Source organism: Wyeomyia smithii, chromosome 2 (assembly GCF_029784165.1).
Source record: "Wyeomyia smithii strain HCP4-BCI-WySm-NY-G18 chromosome 2, ASM2978416v1, whole genome shotgun sequence".
Classification (NCBI taxonomy): Eukaryota; Metazoa; Arthropoda; class Insecta; order Diptera; family Culicidae; genus Wyeomyia; species Wyeomyia smithii.
Window position 1 is genome coordinate 277,877,104 of NC_073695.1, and position 23,627 is coordinate 277,900,730.

Here is a 23,627-nt window from a genome sequence, read left to right on the forward strand (position 1 = left end):
TGAATGATGTTGAATCGACTCGACCGCTTTTGAAATCATTTCCTCGTATAACTTCCAATCGACATTTCGTGTGAGGTCATACGGAATGTCAATTGGTCGCATGCGAGTTGACCCGTTAGTAATTGAAATAAGAATAGGCAGATGGTCGCTACCGTGAGGATCGAGGATTACCTTCCATGTGCAATCCAGCCGTAGCGACGTCGAACATAAGGATAGATCCAAAGCGCTTGGGCGCGCTGGAGGTTTCGGGATACGTGTCATTTCACCGTTGTTTAAAATAGTCATGTCGAAGTCATCGCAAAGGTTATAGATTAAAGAGGAGCGGTTATCATTGTATGGGGAACCCCAAGCCACGCCATGAGAGTTGAAGACTCCCAAAATCAAACGTGGCGAGGGAAGAAGTTCTATTAAATCAAAGAGCAGCCGTTGCCCAACCTGTGCTCTGGGGGGAATATATATTGAGGCAATACAAAGCTCTTTACCTTGTATTGTCATTTGACATGCGACAACTTCGATGCCTGGAATCGAGGGGAGGTTAATACGATAGAAAGAATAGCACTTTTTAATCCCTAAAAGTACTCCTCCATATGGGGTGTCTCGATCAAGGCGAATAATATTAAAATCATGGAAGTTGAGATCAATATTTGAAGTAAGCCAAGTTTCACAAAGGGAAAATGCATCGCATTTGTTTTTATTTATCAAAACTTTAAACGAATCAATTTTTGGTAAAATACTTCTACAATTCCACTGTAAGACAGAGATAGAATCCTTCATATACGCAGTTGAATTAGGCATCGAAGGATACAATCGCTGCAAGGAGAGGCCATTGGGCAGTCAACTGCTTCAAAAATGATCTAACTGTTGGGAGGAATGCTGTAAGAAAAATTTTAATTGGATCGGGTACATTGAAAGTTTCAAAAATCCAGTCCACAATGTAAGAAAATTTCACTAATCCAGAGTTTGTTTCATCAACTGGGAGTGTAAAAGGAGCAACTGGGGTTTTAGATGTTCCTGGCAGTGCTGGGAACTCCTTCTGGGACTTTAAATTTGCCAGCCCAGGAGGAGTTTGCTTCGGTTTTTCCGCAGCACTGTTTGGTTTGTTTGTAACTTTCATTTCACTTTGAGAAATCTTAGGACCTTTTCTGGGAAGTTTAGGAGAGGAAATTTTTTTCCTCTTTCTAGACTCCCCAGGATTGGCGTAAGATGCTCCCGCTGGTGAATCGTCAGAATCGGTTTCATCAGAAGACAACAGATCGAAGGGGTTCGAAGTAACGGGAGAAGTGGTAACGGTCTTCTTCAGCATGTCAGCGTAGGAACGCTTTGAACGCTCTTTGAGAGACCGTTTTATTTTATCCCTGCGCTGCATGTACACCGCACATGTCGAGAGCTCATGCAGATTTTCTCCGCAGTGAATACACTTTTCAGCGTTAACACTGCAAGAATCTTCCGCATGAGACTCCCCACACTTGCCACAACGTGCCTTATTGCAGCAGTAGGCGGCTGTATGGCCTAACTGCTTGCAATTCAGGCAGTTCATGACGCGGGGCACGTAGAGCCTCACAGGGAGACGAACCCGGTGGATCGAGACGTGGCTTGGTAGTGCAGACCCGGCGAACGTAACTCGAAACGAGTCTGACGGAGTGTATACTGTTTTGCCACCGATGATCGATGCTGACCGCAATTGCTTGCAGTCGAGCACCTTTACTTCGGGACACGTTTTGTTCTTAAAGCACCCTTTGGCACTTTGCAGTATACACTCGACGGACAGACTCGAATCGGTTATGACACCGTCGATCTCCACGTCTCGTGCGGGTATGTAAACGCGATACTCGCGTGTGAAGAGCTCAGAGCAAGCTATATCGTTGGCCTCTTTCAGGTTACCGACCACGACACGGAGCTTGTTAGGCCGGACCTTGGAAATTTCGGTCACGCCCTTGTACTCCTTCGTCAGGTCTTTAGAAATCTGCAAGAGGTTCAACTTTTTCGATTTCGGTCCTGCCTTTGGCCGAAAATAAACAGTATAGCTGCCCTGGGCTCCGTCTGGGTAAAGCCTGGGGCGAGGGGGGACTGAAGAATGAACAGGGGAGGGGGTAACAGAAGGGTCAGGGTCAGAGGGGTTCGGGGATGGTGGCGCGGGAGGCGAGGGATCTACATCCATCGCGCTAAGTCTAGCGCACTAGCGCTGACAAGAACACGTACCTTTTTATTTCTCCCTTCCAGTAAGGTTGGTTGTCCGATCGTTCGAAGTAGCAGCCGTTACAGCCAGCAGCACCAATACAGCAGCACCAAACAGCCACCAGCAGCGAGCCAGGTGTGAGATCACTCCACACAGCGATACAACTCGCTGACACTGATGGCTTCTTCTTTTTCCTCGTTTGTGTCTCGTCCACTGCTGTAGCACAATCCAGCCAGCAGCCAAATCGGCTTACGCACCAGCTGGCAGTCACGATGCGAAACAGTTGCACAAAGGCACGACCTTGAACCCGGATTTATTTCACTTGACCAGGCAAACAATGCCAACACTTGTTCACACGTCTTTTGTTTTATACTCTATCGGACCGATCACCAAACACGTCCAGTACTGATGCGTGTTCGGCACAGAATGTTCACATCTTATGTTCAGCGTAAAAAGTTATATTTCAACTGCGCAGCACGGGTTTTATTCTGGCTGATCTGTATCAACGAACTTATTGGAGATTACCTCATTTTGTCTTCGTAGCATGTAGCAGAGTCTTCAAATCAATGCCATCTACACGAATTTGAAAGCTGCTTTTGATCTTGTGAATCATGGGCTACTTTGTGCCAAATGTTACAAGCTCGGAGTTGCTGCTGGGTAGGTTGAATGGTTGAACTCATATCTTCGCCATCGTAAGTTTGCTGTAAAGTTGGGTACATCGCAATTCACCTGGTTCAGTAACAGTTCCGGTGTGCCTCAAGGCAGCATACTGGGGCCACTGTTATTTTTGCTGTTCATCAATGATGTCGCTAGGATTTACCACCTGACACACGATTGCTTTACGCTGATGATACCAAGATATTTTACCTTATCGAAACACTTGTGGATTGTTACAGGCTTCAAGCGCTTATCGATTTATTCAATGACTGGTGTACTCGCAACTCCATGTTGATAAGCGTTCCAAAGTGTACCGTGATCAGCTTCCAGCGTAAAAAACAGCCCTTGTTGTATAATTGTTTTATTAATGGAACAACTCTACATTGAAGCGAAGTTGTCACTGACCTAGGAATCATATTAGACACGCAAATGACATTCAGACAGCATTATTCGTCGATTATAAATAAAGCCAATCGTCAACTTGGTATGATTTGTAGGATCGGAAAGGAATTTGAAGACCCAGGCACTTTCCGCACACTCTACTGCTCTTTGGTACGGCAGATTCTGGAAACTGCATGCGTGGTATGGCATCCGTATTATGATTGTTGGATTCAGCGGATTGAGCGCATGCAAAAGCATTTCATACGAAGGATTTGCCGCACATTGCCCTGTAGTAACCCTGATCATTTGCCGCCCTACGAAAGCCTCTGTTTATTGGTTGGTATCGCACCTCTTGAACAACGTCGCACGGATATCATGGCCAGAACAGCACACAAAATTTTGACAAGTAGTTATGATTGCCCAGCTATTCTGACTACAGCTGCACTGCCCTCTCCGCCCACAACGCCATCAACGACTATTGCAATTAAATGCACACCGCACGAACTATGGCTTGCATGATCCTGTTCGCCGAATGGCTTTAACCTATAATTTAAACGATAATTTGAATTATTAATGTTAATCCACTATTTTATTTTGTTAGTCTTAGTATGGCTTTAGGAGCTAGGATGTTTGAATGACCATGTTGAAAGTCGTCATTCAGGACTATTCCATTCCGATTGCGGTGCGTGTTGCCTCACACTTCGTGTTTGGCATTGATGTCACGGGTGATGAGGAACTTGCCGTGTTTTCTCGTCAGCTTTATGGTGTCGTTCTTGACAATTACGTCGGAGCTATCCCGGACGCGGCTTGCCTCGAACATTATACTCTGATGCAAGTAAGAGGGCCACTGATGTCGTTGGTTTTGAAGAACTCACCAAGATCGTAGATTTTGCTCTTAATAGATCGAGCGTTCCAATCTAAGAAGTTTAGGTCAGGTTTATGGCCCATATTTGCTGAGGAACTCAGATACCACAGAGATGGCAGCGTGGATCTGGTCCGATCCGGTGCACCGATAATCCATTAAGCGTTGAAAGAGGTTTATTGAGAACTCTTGAATAACCTTCGGGGAGTCAGTAGTGGAACCCTTTACACAATGCATTAGGTACAGCTGGTTGCGGTATGCACCAGTTTGGTCCTTTCTCACAATGCATTGTGAGAAAGGACCAAACTGGTGCATACCGCAACCAGCAATGGTGAAGATTTGCTGGGGATGAAGGTGTAGGCGTTCCAGTTTTTTTCCTGCAGGCAGATCGGATTCCAGCAGGCAGTTGAGACCGCGAATGATCACTTTCAGTGGTTTACTACTGGGGATGTCGTGGCGTGGGTGTAGAATTAGAATTCACCAATAGTTAACGCCTGTTTGACCTTAGCGTAATCCAGGAGTGACGAGTAATTTTGATGCTCGTACTGCAGAGCTTAAACAGAGGGTAGATCTGCATTTTGGCGAGGCCATCTCGCAGCCGAATTCAGTCGTGTTAACGAACACCGGAGGCACCTGCTCCCGAATTCGTACTGAAGATGCATCGGTTTACTCATTATGGGAAAGAACAGAAAACGGGTTACTTTGTAGCAGCGTTTCGTTGGAATCCTTGGATCCAGGCTGCTTGCAAGCACGTCTGAAGTTTTCTCCTCTGAATGCGGATGCACCCGAGCCCTAATTTTAGCGAACCATCAACCTCTGCTTTTTGGGTAGAAGGAGAGAGAGCTGAGCTCTCAATGCCAGCCAACGCGGGATCACGATATTGAAAACCGTATATAAACTTAACGAGCACAAAGAGCGTTTTCACCGCACAACGAGTCCTATTCCTATTCCTATAGAATTTTTAACATTGCCAAAATATAGCTGCTTTCCGGAACTGCCATTAAATCTCCCACCCAATAATAGAAGAACGCCTACATGCTTATCAGCTCCAGCTCTAGATGGCCTTTGTTTAATTAGTCTTGACTCATCGATGGCGGGCGCACCTCCTCCCCCCTCGATTCTGCGGCATCCGGCGGGCTTCCTGGTGCTAAATCAACTAAGCACAGCGCAGCCCATTGGCCTTACGAATAAATCATGCCTACCTGCGTCGGTTAATGGTCGCGAAAGGATTTATCACCTTCCAAAAATGTGCCTAATAACTCTTGCCGCGCTCACATAAATCACCGCAGATTTGAAGAATATTTACCGCGCCAATTCCGGGAACCTCGTGGGTCCTCGCGGTTCCCAATGACTCAATTGTTTGGACTCTCGGCCATGGGCGATCGTGCCGCGTTTCGATACCCAGTTCTAAAAGTAGTTCGCCCCTGAGTATGCTTATGAAATTGAGCATTTTTATTACTGGCGGCGAATGGCGACAGCGAAACGATTTTAATCCGCGCGCTCGGTTCCCGCGAGGAGTGATTTATTAGCGACAAGCCGAAATGGATTATGAGTCGAATGGGCAACCCGATGGAAATAGTTTCTAAAGTATTTGAAAAGATAGCCGATTTGATCCGATTCAAGTGTTTCCTTTGCAGCAATTTTTAAGCTGAAATCATTTCCCGACTCACACACATACACACACTAGAGTAGACACCGCTCTGCCTTTAACCCCATCTGGCTTCACTCCGACCAGAAACAAGATGTGATATTGCAATAAAATCTTATATCTATTCCAATAAAACCGCTTGGAACATGTGTTGCCACAATCCGTATGCTGTATGACTTTAGAGCTGATGGCTTGCCGCTCCTAGAGAAGGAAGGGATTTAAAAATTGGCTTAAACCGTCACTCCTTCGTTCGCAATAACGACACTTTATGGCCCGGTGATGGATTTTTACGGCCCAAGTTTGACACCGGATGTGATAAGCAATTGAAAGTTACATCATAGCTACAGTTTGCCAAATCAGTTGAGGTTTTTTTTTCCTCTCAATTGTTTGTACTTTATCATTTCCATAGTTTGATTACGGCCTGGCAGGCTATAAAAGTTATGAACTCTTGTATTCAAAGCGGAAAGCCGTGTGCCAACCGGAGGCCATTCCGAAATCCTATTTCCTGAGCCAAATCCGCAAATATAGTCGATTTGCAGTTTCTTATTGACATTCGGCATCCGGTTGGTGGTGCAGAATTTTTCACGTCCACTCACACCAACTTTGAGTAAGAAATATTCAATTCAATCCCCTCCTGTCCTAGTTTGGTTACTGTTGCCGAATTTGCCCATGTGTCTTCACCGCATACTCGCACCCACTATTGAAGAGTCCTCCCCTCTATGAACTGGGAAAACGTTGGCTGCCTTCCCAGTTTCCGGTTCAAATTCGTACGCCTCGGTGAGCCGTTGAATGTTGCTGCAGTGAAAATCCTCGGGATATGAAGTAAACATGATCGGCTAGCCGACTTGTAGCAATTGATTTCCGCCACGTTTTCGATTCGTTGCGCAACGGAGCTCCACCCAGCAGACACAGTAACACAACATTCAGCGGTGGCCATCGTGTGTACACCGGATGTGCTTCAACTTCCGGCTGTGAGAACCGCATGGAAAATTGCATGTGTATTGTAAACATACACACACACACACACACACACACACACACACACACGTAACGTATCCTTTGCAGCCTGCTCCAGATGTTCCGGTGGAGGAGGTTATATTTGCTCTCGTTTTCCTCCTGCCATTTGGGGATTTGAGACGGAGGCAGAAATCAATTTTGCCATTGCGGTTTCAGCCTCCTTTGTACGTGTTTGCAGACAAATCGATTTTGTTATCGCTCCCAGATTAGGGCATGTTCCGGAGGTAAGAAAAAAAAACCGGAGGTAAGAAAAAAAAACAAACCAAGACGTCAAGTCGAATTGCGTCTGTGGGATTCCGTTCCACTGCGGAAGAGGAATCAGTGTACTCATTACAGTACAATAAATGTGTCAATGAGGGAATTTTTGGGTTAAGTCAGAGCGATTGAAATCAAATTTAGCATTCTAATTCGTTACATAAATTTTTATTCGTAATAAACCCTACTTGCTGCTCGTGCACTGATTCTCGGATTCACTCACGAATTTCTGAGGTGGATGACAATGCTATCCTCGATTTTTGAGCCCGATTCAACGGCTTCTGACAAATTGCCGTCGTCATGCGCTGGAACTACACTGCCACTGGCAGCATAAGTTTTGTTTTTGCGCACGCAGCGAGCAAAACCGTGACTTTTCGGCGCGTCTGCCCGAAATCATGTACCGCATTACGGATGACGCTGTGGACCGACACAATGGGACATAAAATTCCGATAAAGCCCAGATGCCCACACCGTTGTTTACTGTTTAATTTTGTTTCGTTTTGTTTCACCTCCTCTCTCTCTCGCCCGTATTGTCACTGGGAATATGCTTCGGAGTGGATTTCGTGATTTGAGCTACTGATGCTTATCGTGATACCCTTCCAAGCGACAGATGAATAGCGAGCTGATTTGAGTGTTCTGTTTTGGGTACAGATTATCTTGGCTAGTTTGTGATAAAGTAATACAATGAAGAATTACAGGCAGGCTATTTCAATTGTTTGCCGACTTGTGCTTACTTTGTAGCTTCCATGTTTGTGAAAGTAAAACAGCTTTGTTCAAATAAGAAAGAACTCCCTAAGTTTCGCAAAAAAGTCCCGTCAACCTTGAGTTGATTCAATTTCATAAAACCACAGCTAGTTCAAATTAATTTCAACTCAAACCCAAATGCTACACGCTGTAATTAAAATTTAATAGCCACAATTTTCATCATCCTCGGAAATTAAACCTCAGCATGTTGTGCTTATCTTTTGCTGTACTGTGCAAACTGTTTCCTCTAACCCAGGAAAACTGTACGACAGAACCGCAATCCCCTTAGCAATCAAATGCACCCTTCCCTAGTATCTATAAATGTTTCCGTCTAACCCGACACGGCCAGCAGATGACTACTAGCGGGTCTCGAACGAAACGAAAAACCCAAAGTGGTTGAAGCTTCACTTCATCGTTCGGGAATCTGTGTAAGAATAGGTACAGCGCACCACAGTTACTACCACTGCTGGGAAGAAATTTATTGCCAGTTCAGCAGCGACAAATTTCCGTAGCCCCACCTTGAGATCTGCATCTGCTGCCTCAGCGCTTCTTCCCTGCTGTCCGGCGTGGGCAGACGAACACGTAATCATAATCCTTACAAGTGGTTCTGGGAGTTGAGCGTCAGCAGAGCTATCGTAATATGCTACAGAGCTAAATATGCGCCCAGAAGAAAACGGGTTAGACTTTCTCCGCGCCACACCGCGCTCGGCTTTCCAAGAAAACCAGATAGGCAGTATCAAGATTCTTACCTTTCGAACTTCTATTATTCCCCATCGAGTGCGAGCCGTTACTCGAGTGAGGGAAACAAAAGGTTCCATTTATCGGTCTCGCAACGCTGAATAGGGAAAAAAAGGATTGTCAGCGAGGACGATTAAAGACTCTCGAAGCCGATAAATTATCATCCTTATTTCGGGATCGCATACAATAGGACTTCTCGTTTCGTGAAGAGTGATGATCCGGCGGGGACCCGGCTTTCCTTGCCCGGCGGCGCACAGTTGTGTTTAATATTGATGAGAGTTTATGGCCACGGTAATGTCACCGGGGCTGTGGGTTTACTATGCTTTGTGTCTATTCCCGAATCTGGCCATCTAAAGGGTGAATCGGTTTATTTGTTATATATGAATAACGCGGCCTAGAGTGGTGCAGAGAGTTAGGGACAAAATGAAGAGATAATCATTTCGAGAATAGGAGGAGATAATTCAATGGAACAGCGATTTTTCATTGCCATCTAACAAGGGGTGATTTAGACGATATTCTTTGCCTAGTGCTGTGGTAAAAGATCGACGGAAAGTTTTATATACTATTCTTCTGGCCAAGGTTTTAGAGAAACCATTGATAATAATAAATAAAAATAAAAGGAGTAAAATGGAGTAAATTCTTTTAAATCATAGATGAACTATCATTTAGATGGAAAAGTATCAACTTTAATATACTAGCTAACGATATTGCCTTGTTTTCAAGGCATATTTGATATGTTTGAACTATATAATCGGTTTGAACAGATGAAAGAGCCATTGAGAATCTGGATTGGGTTGTTTTTAGTTTTAAACAGTTAACAGACATTTTCGAATAAATTTAATTGTTTGAAGAAAATTGCGAAATTTAAAACTGTTTTCATAAAAATGTATCTTGTATTGACTTATATAACCTCAGGATAACAAGTTATTATGCTTTAATTGACTCCGTAAAACATTAATTTATATTGTTCCGTGTCAAATAAATGTTGTGTGAAAAAAAAGTTATTACTACATGAAATATTCTAAAACATACGATGAAATTGTCACATTAAAAGTTGACTTCATTTGTAGAAAAGTGCAAATTCGCTTTTGAAACACTAAAATAATTTATTTTGCAATATTTCCGGTCAAAAATGATTTATTTTTCGAAATTATCTTTAAAAATCTTTTATCAGTTCATTTTTGAACGTCTTACGTCTATTTATTGTAGTGTGTTATTTTGCTACAAAGATTGGAGTCCTACATTCCATACCCGGTCGACACCGAAATTTTTCCTAATAGGTAATAAGAATATTTCCTCTTGTTAAGCAAAATCTGTAATGGTCGACGCGAAGTTTGTGCTAAAAAAGCCTAGCAAACAAATTGCTATTAGCCTCTGCACTGTGAATAAGCGTTTCAGTAATTCTAAAAGACCAGAAATAGTCGAGCGTTCATCAAAAAAAGCCATATGTTTTGCTAATAATATAAATTCTTATCTGCTGAGAAATACTATCATTCAAAACTGATTCAAACAGTTTTGGAATGCAGGCGATAATGACCATTCCACCATAGTAGCGGATGTCAGATATACTAGGGAAAAAATACTAAAGAAACTGTAGGTTTGCAGAAAGTCTCTTCAAGAATACTTTTTATGTGTCCAAGCTTCTATTTCAGTTTATCATTTTCTGTTCGAGCGTCTTGATAGAATATTTACACTACACATTACACTTTTTTTATCCACTTTCACTATTTAATTCTATCACTTTCCACTTATCACTTGCATATACGTATTTCAACGCTTACTTAGCGCCTTCGTCTGTGCTTATTTAGACAGTCCAAATAATGTGTTCTATTCCAATGCTTTTTATCGGCGTTCGAAAAAATCATGTTAGTGTGTTGATGACAGAACAGTTCTCCCTTTCTGTATAGACTAGGTTATTATCATCTAATGATAACGAAGTGGAATAACAACTCACCAACCAGAGCGAGTGACCCTAGTCGGTGAGTTTATATCGGGTGTAGCAGTTGCTGGACCAAAAGAGCTTCGTTTTTGCTGCTCTATCGGTGTGTAGGCGGGTTTCAATCGATCGATTGAAACATTGAACTTGAAGAAATTATCTGCTCGGCTTACCACCTTTAACGACCCTTCGTATGTAGTCGGTCTTGCACAACTGTAAGTCCTGATGAAGGAAGACGCTCCGAGTACAATGCCCTGCAATGTCCTTCGAGCGCAAATTTCGCATCGCATTGCTTAGGTTAGCGGCGCACTCAGCTTTTTTTTTGGGTTTTCTGAATCCTCCACGAAAAGCTCGGGTGGTATTCAAAGAGAGGTTCCGTACCCTCATGGCTTGGACCCCTTGATTTCCTCTTTATAGGCAAAGGATTACTGATTTTGAAATCAGGTTCCGACGTTTGATGATACCATTCTATTGGTGGTATGCAGTTGTGCGTAACAGAGTTGTTCCAAGCAAACGGTTTAGCTCGAAGAGCTGGTCGCTATAGTTGGAGTAGTCATATACGGAATGGGTACCCTAACTAACACGCAGAGAATCCTGAGTGAGAATTCCCAGGATACCTATAACTCGGTGGCGGAATCGTTTCTGCGATATGGGCAAAATCTGTACGAATCGTATATGGAAAACCTTCCAATTGATTCCTCAACAATCCAAATGAATCGTGCGAGGAATCATTTCTGCGATACGGACAGAATCTGTGCGAATCGCGTATGAAATCTAAATGTGGGAATCTTTAGGAGAAATCTATTGGATTCGCGTACACGCATCCCCAACTATCACAAAGAGAATCTCAGTGACTCGGCGAAAGAATCGGGAGATGTATCGTTTCTGCGATACGGAAGGAATATTTTTACGCGGTTTTCTTGCGATGGGATTTTTACGCGGTGTTTTGAATGAACATGTATTTTTATTCATTTTATTTATTATTATTTGTATTTCGTAACTTGAGACTTCTGTCTTTTAATGTTACATTGTTAACACTTATGAAGTAGAATAGGCATCACACATAAATAACAGATAGTAAAGAAACTTTATGACAAAAACTACTCAAATAACAATAATACTTGAATAACTAAACTACTTATTTGAAATGCTCAAAACATCCTCTCCTAAATGCTGTGCAAGAAGGTATGTTGGCCAAACTATTGGGTAATGAATTCTAGTGTACTACACCTCGTACGAAAAATGAGTTCCCGTACTTTGACGTGCGATGTCTTGGTATAATAAATTTCAAGGAACGATTACTTCGGGTCATATGTAATTTTCTATGTAGATAACCAGGTTGCTTCGTTCTCAACAAACCATGTAGAAATAGGCAACTACGCAGCTTACTAAACTTTTCCAAAGTACAACCGATTAGGCGATACTGAAGATGGACACGAGAAAATCTGTTTAAGTTGAACACATAACGCACAAATGAATGTAACGCAACTTTTAGCTTATTAAAAACAGTGACTGGTAAATCGTCAAGCAAAAAATCACATGCCAAAAAATGGGGAAAAATTAAACTCCTCAAAAGTTTCAATTTTGTGTTAGCTGCGAGGAACGACGTTGTTGTATAAAGCGAGCGTAAACATTTATAAATTTTACCACATTGTGAGAGCACATATTTATCCCAACCAAAATTAGATTGGATGCCAATACCCAAACTAACAGCATCCTCAACAAATAAGACATTTTCATTGCCTAGAAACAACACCGGTTTCAAGGTACCTTGTATAGAGCCATTGTTAATAAAAACTGCGTTTGTTTTTGTACAATTCAACGTGAGCTTATTTCTTGCGGACCAATCAAAGACTCGTTTTAAATCAGCATTAATTATATGAGCTATTTCTACAGCCGAGTTATTAGTACATCCATAATATTACTGGACATCATCCGCAAAAAGATGAATCTTGCAGTTTTTGATGACTTCAGGAAGGTCATTTATGTATAAAGAAAACAAAATTGGTCCCAGAATAGAACCTTGTGGGACTCCGGATGATACAGGCAGAAACTGAGAAAGTATTCCATTATTGAAGACTGCTTGAGATCGCCCACTCAGATATGAATTTATCAGATTTGATGCATGTAATGAAAGTCCAAAGTTTGATCTCAGTTTTTGACATAAAGTTGTATGTGACACTGTGTCGAAAGCCTTCGAAAAGTCTAATAAAATTAGAACAACGGGCCGACCACCATCAAGTACAAGACCAATATTATCAATTATTTTTAGCATCGCGGTTTTTGGGCTGTGTTTAGTCCGATTGCCGGACTGAAACTGATTTAACAGGTTCTTCCTGGTTGTATAATCACAAAGGTCCATTTTGATTATTTTTTCAAAAATCTTAGACAAAGCGCAAAGGATGCTTATGGGTCGCAGATTATCTATCGTGTTAGAGTTGGAATGAACATGTATTTTTTTACGTAGATTTTCGAATCAATCATTTAACTTACGCTAGGGGATACCGATAGCGCTGAACAAAGTCTTCCCTGTTTACGATGTTTATATTTCTTGAAACGTGATGTAAAAGTAATTTGCACATAAAAAGGAAAGAAGTGGGCCAAAATGTGAATTCTGATGCCTGGTTTGCCTCAAATGAAACATGTTTTGAGAGTTCGTTTTGATAGCGTACAATTTGTTTGCGATTAATTGTATATGACTGTCAGAGCCCTCTTTCCATATTTTGCAACTGAACCCTGTAGTGCCCAAGTTAATTTTCAGACGGACTTCGAAAAAAATCATTATTAATCTTTATAAACATTTTTTAAGTATTGATTGGAGCTTTTTAAAGGTACAACTGAAGATCGTCTAAAGGCGGCACTGGGCACTAGAGGGTTGAAGAGTGATAATTGTATGTCAATTCGGTAAAACGCTTTGCTTAGGGCTTAGACCTGCCTTTCCATTCTATATTACGTTTGGGGTAAAAGTTACAAATTCCAAAAGTTTGTGGACAGTCTTCTGAAAAGTACTGTCTTTCCGTGACAGCAGATTTCAAACTAATTTGGCTTTTATTATAACGCGCAGCTCTCCCTATTTCTCATACGTTCAGTACACAGCCCGACCACCACTGACGACAGCGCACACATGCAATGCCAAGCGTGCTATTATTTGCCATCTCCTTATTCCTGTTGGTTCTTCCAAGCTGTCGTTAATGACAGCCTTTACAGCGCGTCATCCTTCGACACAAATCCAAGCGGGCTGTCAGATGGTTATGATTCACGATAGCAAGGCCGATGCTCTAATAAAAGCGAGGCGGTACGAAATACGTTTTTTTCACGTGGGGAATAATATTAAAAATGGAATAATATATTTGGGAACGAGGAACGAAGCAGCGCGAGTCCAATATCATTGATGACAGCCGCAGCCGATCAGCAGGCTGTCAACAGCGTAAGCCATACTAGGCTCTCTTGTCTGAACGAACAAAATGCACAAGAAAGAGCTTTAATTGTATGTGAGCTCTCATGAATAGCTTATTCATGAGGCTGTCATAGTAAAAGGAGCGCGCAGTCGTCAGTATAGTGTCGCAATGCAGTGCTTTTTCGAAGCCTGGCTGTGGCCAGAATCCTCAACATGTGGATCGTTCTCATAAAAGCCATACTGTTTACTAGTAATATGATTTCTTTAGCGGGGGCCTAGCGTAGTTGGTAACGTCTCTGTCAACCACGCCCGACGCCTGGGCTAAAATCCCAACGCCGATATAGATGTCGATGGTTGTGTGGTGGCGTGATCCACTCACAACCAACCCAATTGATCTAGAATCAATCCTAGCCGACACCGGGAGATTTTCTGAGGCGAAAAATTTTTTGGGAGCACGCCTTTCATCGCATGAGGAAGTAAAGCTGTTGGCGCCTTCTCGGGCGTCGGGATGATTGGCACAAACAACGGTGGCGGAACTTGACCGATGGAAAATAAGCGAGAGTGAAGAAAAAAATATGGGTCGTTCTATACCAAGTGACCACGAAAGAGCACAAACTTGGACACGACCATCACCGACTTTGCTCAAAGTTGGGAGAATTATTCATCTACTGTCATTTTGGTAAAATCCCAAATTCGGTGTCGATTGGAATACCCCCCGCTCTGTGGGACCCGCCTGTTTATTGCAACGTCACGTATTTTTTGTTCAAAATCTCTTTTTTCTTTTTCTTACAATTCATAGACGGAACATGTCCGAAAAATACTGATAGATGATTTTTTAAGAAAATAAACCAAGGAATCCAGAAAAAATATAAGTTTCGACCGGAAGTGTTGCCAGATAAATTATTTTTGTATTTAAAAACTAAATTTACATTTTTCGGCCAATGCAGCCATTTTGATTTTGAACTTGATAATTTCATCGTGTTCCTTGAAAAATTTCTCATAAGAAACAACTGTCATACCGAGGTAATATGAGCCAATCTCGAGATATAGCAATTTTACGAAAATAGTTCTGAATTTCGTAATTAATTTTTCGTATAAATGTTATATCTCAAGATTGGCTCATATTACCACGGGGTGGTAAATGCTTCTTACGTAAAATTTTCCGAGAAATACGATGAAATCATTAAATTTAGAAGAAAATTAGCTGCATTGGCCGAAAAATGCAAATTAATTTTAAAATACAAAAATGATCTATCTGGCAACACTTCTGGTCAAAAACAATATTTTTTCTGGATTCCTTGGTTTATTTTCTTAAAATTTTCACCCATCACTATTTTTCTGGTGTCTTTCGTCTATAAATTATAAAACGTAATAAAACGTTTTTCGTGAAAATGTTATATCTCGAGATTGGCTCATATTACCTCGGGATGATAGTTGTTTCTTATGTGAAACTTTCCAAGAAATACGATGAAATTATCAAACTTAAAATCAAAATGGCTGCATTGGCCGAAAAATGTAACTTTAGTTTTCAAATACAAAACTAGTTTATCTGGCAACACTTCCGGTAAAAACTTATATTTTTTCTGGATTCCTTGGTTGATTTTCTTCAAAACTCATCTATCAGTATTTTTGCGCGACTTTGCATTAAACAAGGGGGTCCCACAGAGCTGGGGGTATTCCAATCGATACCAAAATTGGGATTTTTCCAAAGAGACAGTAGATGAATAATCTTACCAACTTTGAGCAAAATCTGCGATGGTCGTGTCCAAGTGGTATGTACACTTCGTAAGGAATGACCCATATGTAATACGATCTTTTACTTTCTGAAAAATCCAGTATTTTACGCAATATTTTGCGTAGTTAACTCAGTGCTGAATAATTGAAGATACTTTATTCGAAACTATTACAGTTTTTTCCTTTCTTCTGTATGTTCCATTCGCTACGATCAGAAACATTGATCATATTATATCATTATCATATCGTCCGAGTGTCTGCTGTATTCCGCACTTCTAATTTTAGGAATTCTACAATGTATGTTTGTATGGCTTACGCACTTTCTTTTCAACGTTATTGCTCTAGTATATCATGCCTCATTCCTTATCCCAATATTATCGTCAATTATAATTTCCTACAGGAATTAAAACCAAACGTTCCTCTGGGAAGTCTTTTCATAAGACGGACTTATTCTTTTCAACCAAGATTACAACGAGAAGGGTTAATAGAAAGCCTTAAAATAAACACATGTTTTAAGTCCGTCGACATCAAATGTCTTGGATTCTATTGAGATTCGAACCCACACCCCCCCATGGCTGAGTTTATTTGAAGATTTTTTGCTTGTTTTGGTTTCTCAAATGGCGTATCAGTAAATCATTTTTTCAAACAAGATTATTAATTAGCTTGTCTCTGCTCTTTTAATGGTCACGAGTGGATGACTCGGATAGATGATACTCCAGCCCAGGAAGCCCTACTATTAGATCTGCCACATGGCGACCGTGGCAGGACCGAACCGCCAATCTTCACAACTATTTTGAACTCAATTTCGTATAACCTTCGCAAGAGTTTTTCACGGGTTTGAGATCAAACTTGGAAATGTTTTCTGTTTTGTCTGGCCTTGACATGTTTCTGCGCAACTTTGGTTTTAGTTTGGATTTTTTTCCTGTTATTGCTTCTCTTGACCCAATTTAAAATTAAATTTCAGCATTACATGTCTTCTATACTTTTTACTTTGTCTTGTTATCTGAGTTATCGTTATTCAAGTTGCAAAAAATATAAGCGTTAAAATAAAATTTAACAAATAAGAAATAAACGAAATTTGTGACTTTTTGTTTTTCCTTTCTTGTGATTTCCGTCGCAAAGATTTTTGTGATTTTTAACTGGATTTCCAGCCACTTTATATGCATTCAGAAATTTATGATTCGATTATAAATACTGCCAATATTTGATTTTTATTCATCGCTTTGGGTTTGTCTTTTATTATAGTCTATTGCAAAAATAAGCTATAATAACTTCTCCTTGCCTAGCGTGTCTATTTTTCGGTGATTTGAGTTCTAACTATTATCTTCCTTTTTGTATCCTTTTGTACGATTCGAAGTTGGATTGTAAAAATTGTATTTCTATTCATGCTCTGATAAAAGGTAAGGATTTAAAATTGTTTGAAGCTATTTTAGACTAAATCTGAAACTATTCGTGCCAGTTCTGGCATTAAAAATGGCGATTTTGAGGCGAAATTTTTAATGCACTCAAATTAAGGATTTTTATTGGCTTGAGGCAGCTGGATTTATTCTGACCACTTTTGTGCTTCTCAAGAGTTTTTAGGCGGTTCAAAATCGACGATGAGATGGTTTTCCATCTTTTCTGGTTTTTATAATATTTTCAACATCTGTGGGTTCGGTTGGAGGAACTGTTTTCAGGTGTTGTTTATCTTTGTAAAGTTTTATTTTTTTTCAGCATGCTGTCTATTCTCTATCCCTTTTAAGGGTTACAAGTGCATCGGGATTATTTTTCTTCAGAACATTTGCATGGACTGATTGTTTTTGGTTAAAAATCCGTAGCTTATCTAGTTTACTCCTGAAAGGTCGTAACGCTGAAATAGTCACCAATAAGGTAAATGTAGAATCAAGGTGTTTTAGTGGCTTCAAGTTACCGTTCTGATTAATCCGAGTAGAATATTTTTTACTATCTGTTTATGACAAATGGTTTTCAAAAGTATGGATAACGAATTCGACTTATGTTCGCGATTTCAAGCATTTTTCTTATGTTTTATATTTTTTAATATACAATTTTCGGCGAAGGCCTCTCAAAACTTTCATAAACTTTTGGTGATAATGATCAGTCACAAAGAGAGCGCAAATAGAATTGAGCAAAATATGAAAACCTCAAACAATTAATCACAGCCATTGATTGTATTGTATCTAAAAACATACCAAACCAATCGACGGAGCCAATTTTTCTGCTGCCATCCATACAATCGCGCCGGACCGTTGTTTGGTCAGCCAGCTTATCGAAAACCAATCGCTAAGTAATTGAGTGATCTATTCAGCCGTAACAAGAATGTCTAGCAACAACAAAAAAATGTGTGCCTCAAAACTGAACAAAACAAACCCAAAAACAGTCCGCTCTGCAGGAGATATAGGAGTGAGAAAATCGCACCCAACATTGTCATCAATAGAGAGGCCCATTTTTCATCTCGAACATCCTTGGGAACAACATTCTTATGTGAGAGTAGAAAACACAAAAGTCTAGTCGAAAAAAAAAACGTTACATTTTGTGTCTGGGATCTGGGCACTGCTGCACTCCCACAATGGAAATTTATTTTATCGATACATACTTCAATACGACTATGACGGGAGTTGACAAACAGGTGGCCAGGTTTCGGCGCAAAGGCTTGGGAAAAGTTGTGCAGTAGGAGCAGACTAGGTAGCAGGTAGGTAGCGGCCTGACAGAATGAAGAAAGGTGGAAACGAACGACAAAATGTTGATGGTAGAATGTCAAAATTATGGCCGCTGGGTTAAGGAGTTATTCAAAATTTATTTCGTTTTATAGCTAGCTGGAACCCTTTCGGTTTTTGGGACGTCCCTCGGCGGAAGAAAATTGTCGAACCCGTAAGTAAATGAGATTTCGAGAGAATTTATTGATTAAATTATGGAAATTGGTTTATTGTTTTATTGTGCTTAGTCGGAATCGAGTATGTACCTACAGGATTTACGATGCTTGCGGATGAATACGTAACACTGTGCGGAAACCACACATCGTTTGATGTGGTTTGTTTCCCTGTGGGATCGGAGATAGTGGAAAGTCCGCTCGGTTGGATAATTGAGTTCAGGTGGCCCCGGTTGAAGTTATTCAAATTAAATCTATCGAACTGACTTCGGATAGTGGTTGTGTGCTCGCGTCGGTTTGTAGAGATTCACAGATGTCCAAGCCGCTGCTTGAAGTTAGCCAAACGGATGTTCATAAGTCGTTTTGTTGTTATTCGTGGACACAACGGCGCTCCACCGTTTGTAACCGATATGTTCTGAGACGATCCCCAATTTATGAACGGTTCATTCTGAGACGTACGGTTGTTGTTCTGGTATTTATGCTCACCCGGTTACGCTTTCTGCTCCCGTACGGAAGCATAAATTATTCAAAACCAGTAGAAATTGATACTACAACGAACGGTGCTGGGGACACGATGTCGAGGTTGCGTCGTTGATAAATCGATTTAGGTACGTAAATTCATTACGAACTTGGTTCCTTCTCTTCAGCCAACCTGGCGGCGTCAGAAGCATGCATAGCTGGGTTTTCAGTGAAAAATGTCAAGCGAAGCTCACCGAAAAAAACTGTACATCCTATCACTACCCAGAGATCTCAGTGTCAGTTTCTGAATTCCCTTCAGACATGTACGCTATAAATTACGCAACAAAACGGTCAACAAGCCTTCCCGGCTGCCACCTATCAAATGATGATGTACAAATCTGTTTCTCTCTTTCTGTCTTTTGGTCATTTCCGAGTTGTCCTTACCCTGTTTCCAAGGAAGGCATCGAATTTGTCAAAATATTATCGTTCCAAGGTGCAAACAAAAGTCTGATCCAACCGACTGCCAACAATAGACACAAAACATGGTGTGAATGGCTGGCAGTAATCGAGCTGCCGGAACCCGGCCCAAGGAAGACGTGGATATGCTGCTGCCGGGCGCTACTAGAGAGTGCATGCTGGAAGATTATGTTTTATTATGCAAGTTGTACTTCCAGGAACGGACGACATCGGCTCGAGATAGCGCGATGAACATCGGGAGAGTTGTCACTTTTTTTTTTTTTCATTCTTAACATGATATCAAACGACATCCACCGTCGTCGTCGTCTTCTTGGTAGCAATTTTTGAACGTGGTTTTTCGTCACTCTGGTCGTTTGTTTTTGCTCTCTTTCCCTCTTTCCTCAGCGTGGTCCTACTCAGTCTTCGCCGGCAATCCGCGAAGGAACGAGTTACGAGCATCTTGGCGCTTGAAGAATTAAAAATTAAAATAATAATGTACGACGATCGTCCTCACCGAGCGATGCGACAGCGGAATGTAAGCTCATAGCATATTCAACTGTATATATTTTTTTTTTACGTCATGTACCCCCGGAATGGAGATTAATGTTGCACGATTCTGGCTCTCGGTAGCCCGGAGAGGGAAGACTTTCTCAGTCTGGTGACGAACAGCAATTGGCTGTTGATGACAAATTTATTCAAATTTATGAAATTGAATTAAATTTTCATCACCCCGCTCGGGGGATAGTTTATAGCTCGTTACTTTGAAATCGGGAGCTGAATCTTAAGTCGCCACATCGACGCTAACATGCGGGATAGCCGTGGTCTCGCGCGGGTCATTGTGGATTCAAAATGTTAAACGGGCCCGATGTTGGCTGGCTTTCCGAACAAGTCATATTAAATGCAAACCGTTTGGAGGTGTTATTTCAACATTAAATCATGTAACCGCTTACGAGAGCCCATTCCGGTTGGGGAAACTGTTGAGTTGAAAATTTTAAACAGTAGTTTGGTTGTTTTGCTAGTTATTGAAATGGTTATAGTGTTTCAGCAGCGTTAACATTTTTATTGTGGTGCGATATAAATGTTTATTATTTCACTCCCAAATCTCACTAGAATGAGTTGCGAAGCGGGTTTTCATATTTAATATGTCAATTAATTATTTTTGGGCGTATTGAGGTTCGGAATTGTAAAATAGGTGCCATTTAGTGCCGAAAAAAAAGCTTTTAGCAGGCCTGCCCATACATAAACTTTATCATTACCATTCCTACCGACAGACGAAGCATAAATTTCCATTAACAATTCAGATGATGCAAAACTGTGTACATTATGCCTCACCGATGGCAAAGACTATTTACGGCAATGACAACGCGTACATTATTAATTGCTGCCACGTTCGTAGGGTTTCTCTTTTGGGCCAATGAAGGCCACACTGTTTTTTACTGATTAACACGTGAAAACCATTAAAAACCTCGTTGTCGAAACCAGCACGACAACTTTAAATACCGATGGTGTGGTCGGAGGTCATCGTTTTTCAAAATTATTTTTCCACTATGCAGAAAAAAATTGTTGCAGATTGTGTTAATTTTATTCAATCCTCAAAAGTCCACTACATTACTTCATTAGATCATTTACGGTCAAATTAAATTAACTTTTCCAATACACGACTCTCAAGAGCACAACGCGACTCGAATGGGCATCTGCTGTTTGATTCATTCGGATCTCCAATTCTTCATTACTACTAAACGACATTTTATCCACTCGAAACCACTTATCGGAAGAATTCAAGCTCGAGCTTCTCGTGGAGTAAGTGTTTCCAGGAACTTGACGCTACGCCCGAAAGTGATGAACCTGCTTGCCACCCGAGCGTGCGGCCAGTCAGTGGGCAGATTAATTACAATTCTTGGGCTTCCGAAAACAGTAACTTTTTCAGCGAAATACGCGACGCGCATTCAACAAATTATCTCCCATTTATCATCATCATCATCGTCGTCGTTATCTGCTCCTTATCGCGGGAGTAAATTTCTTCCCATTCAGCATTTCGGCGGGCTAATCAAATTCGACAGATTCGCGCTTGACTGCTCACCCGCCTCTGCTGACTTTCAAGTGGCAAATGGCAAAACTGTCGCACCTAATTGGGAAACGGCGATCCGCGTGGACGGGGAGGACACAATAAAGCGAAAAATTGTAGGCTAATTATAATTTAATTTAAGGCTCCGGGTGCGATGAAGAAAACCAGAACCGTTTTTCAATTGAAATTTGCTAAATTTCTTTGAACTATTTTTAATTTCTGTTGGGTTCGGGAGTTGTTTTGCCTCTGTGTTAATTTAATCAATTCTTTTCAAATACAATTGGTATATCGTCTGCTGGATGGTGAAGGATGCTAAAATTGATCCAAGTGGTTCTGATATTTATTTATTTTTTAGCAAAAAAAAACAGGTCCAGGCTATTCTTAAATCAACCATGCATTACGAAACGAATGAACCTTCGTTAGCGTCGGGGCAGTTTTTTTTCTCATGCTTTGCTTCTTGAATGTTTGTTTTTATTTGTGTGCATTTGGGTCGGTTCGTTGCAAATGCTCTTTTTTTTATTCGGTTGCACTCGAGCATGGGCTGAGAAAACATTTGGGATTTACCTGGAAATGGACTTCTTGGTTTTTTTTTATTGGAGGGTTGAGTTTGATTCCAAGAAAAGGGCGCCCTTTCGGACAGCAAAATTACATAATCACACACTTTCGGAATGTCGAAAAATATGAATTAATTGATGACGCTTGAGTATACCATATTATTTAAAAGTTATCTATGTTGAAAATGTTTTACGAAAAAAATGCCATGATAGTTATTGCGTGTTGGTCATTATTAACATTGTAGCATTTTAAGATTGACAGACATTTACTTTACGACCAAATTATTGACAAGTAAATGATGGACTGAAGAGTAATTTTCTAGAAGGGCGTATGTATTTTAGGATACAATTTATTAAAAGTATTGTAACCCAGAAGCGAGTTGCAAGAAACTACTGATAGGCTGCAGACAATTCTTTTTCATGTTGAACTACATTTTTGGGAAGGCATCTAAGAGAGAATGTAAAACGAAAACTTAAATTTGGAATAAGTAATAAATTTTATTCAATTTTGAATGCTTAAAACTCCGCTATTTTTCCACGTATTCCCTTCGTTTTTGCAGAAACAGATGAGGAAATTAGCATCACCTCCACAAAAATGCAGAAAATTGTATTTTATGATGTACTACGGAAAAATGGTGAGCCTTGTTGTGAACGCAGATATTGATCAATCAGGGTTCAAAACGAGGTCAAATACTATCTCTGATATGAATACTTTCGGAACCGGTTTAATAAATCATTTTTAATTCCAAGATTTTTTTTCTGTGTGGACTCATCACTGCGACCAGAGCTTAGATCTGTTGTGATATTGCCCAGGTTCAAGAATATTGATGTTATATATAAAGTAATAATTTAAGTTTGTTTGAGCTAATTTTGTGAAAATCGGTGCAACCATTCTGAAAAAATTTAATGAGCTTAAGCAGTCTGTGTGTTACTGTCTCTGCTATGCGACTGCTTCGTTTGAAGGTTGCGAAAAAAGTGAAAGATTGGATAGCAAAACCATCTGACAGTAGATAGATACTCACGTACTAGATGTGTGCCAATATAACAGTTCGCACAGTTGTGATACTCGGTTATACACCAAAAGGAATGCATACGTTCAATTTATTTGACTATTTATTCAATCCTCAACATACTCCCGCCCCTACACCAGTGTTTCCTTCAAAGGGTAATAAACATAACTTTGCAAGCGATCTTTTGATTTCACCTCTTGAAGTCAAAAGTGTTGCCACCCTGACACGTCCATCCGGTCCTGGGTGAACTTGAATTACACGTCCTGTGATCCATGTATACGGCGGTAAGTTATCCTCTTTGATTAGGCACAACTGACCGATTAGCAGATCGGGTTCCTTACGAGACATTTTTTTTGAGCTTTGTTGCAGGTTGTTCAGATACTCAAGTCTCCATCGTTCCCAAAACACATGTAAGTTTTTCTGTATTTGTTCATATCTCGTTAACCGATTTGAATAGTTTTGGGAATAGTCCCTATCTGGCATAGCATTTATTGGCCCTCCAGTTATAAAATGTCCAGGTGTTAAGGGGTTTGGGTCGCTGGGATCAGATGACATGGGTGAAATTGGTCTTGAGTTCAAAAAACCCTCTATTTGTTTGAATAAAGTCAATATTTCCTCATATGTGGGTATTGTAGATCCAAGTACCCTACGCATATGATTAACACCTTTGAC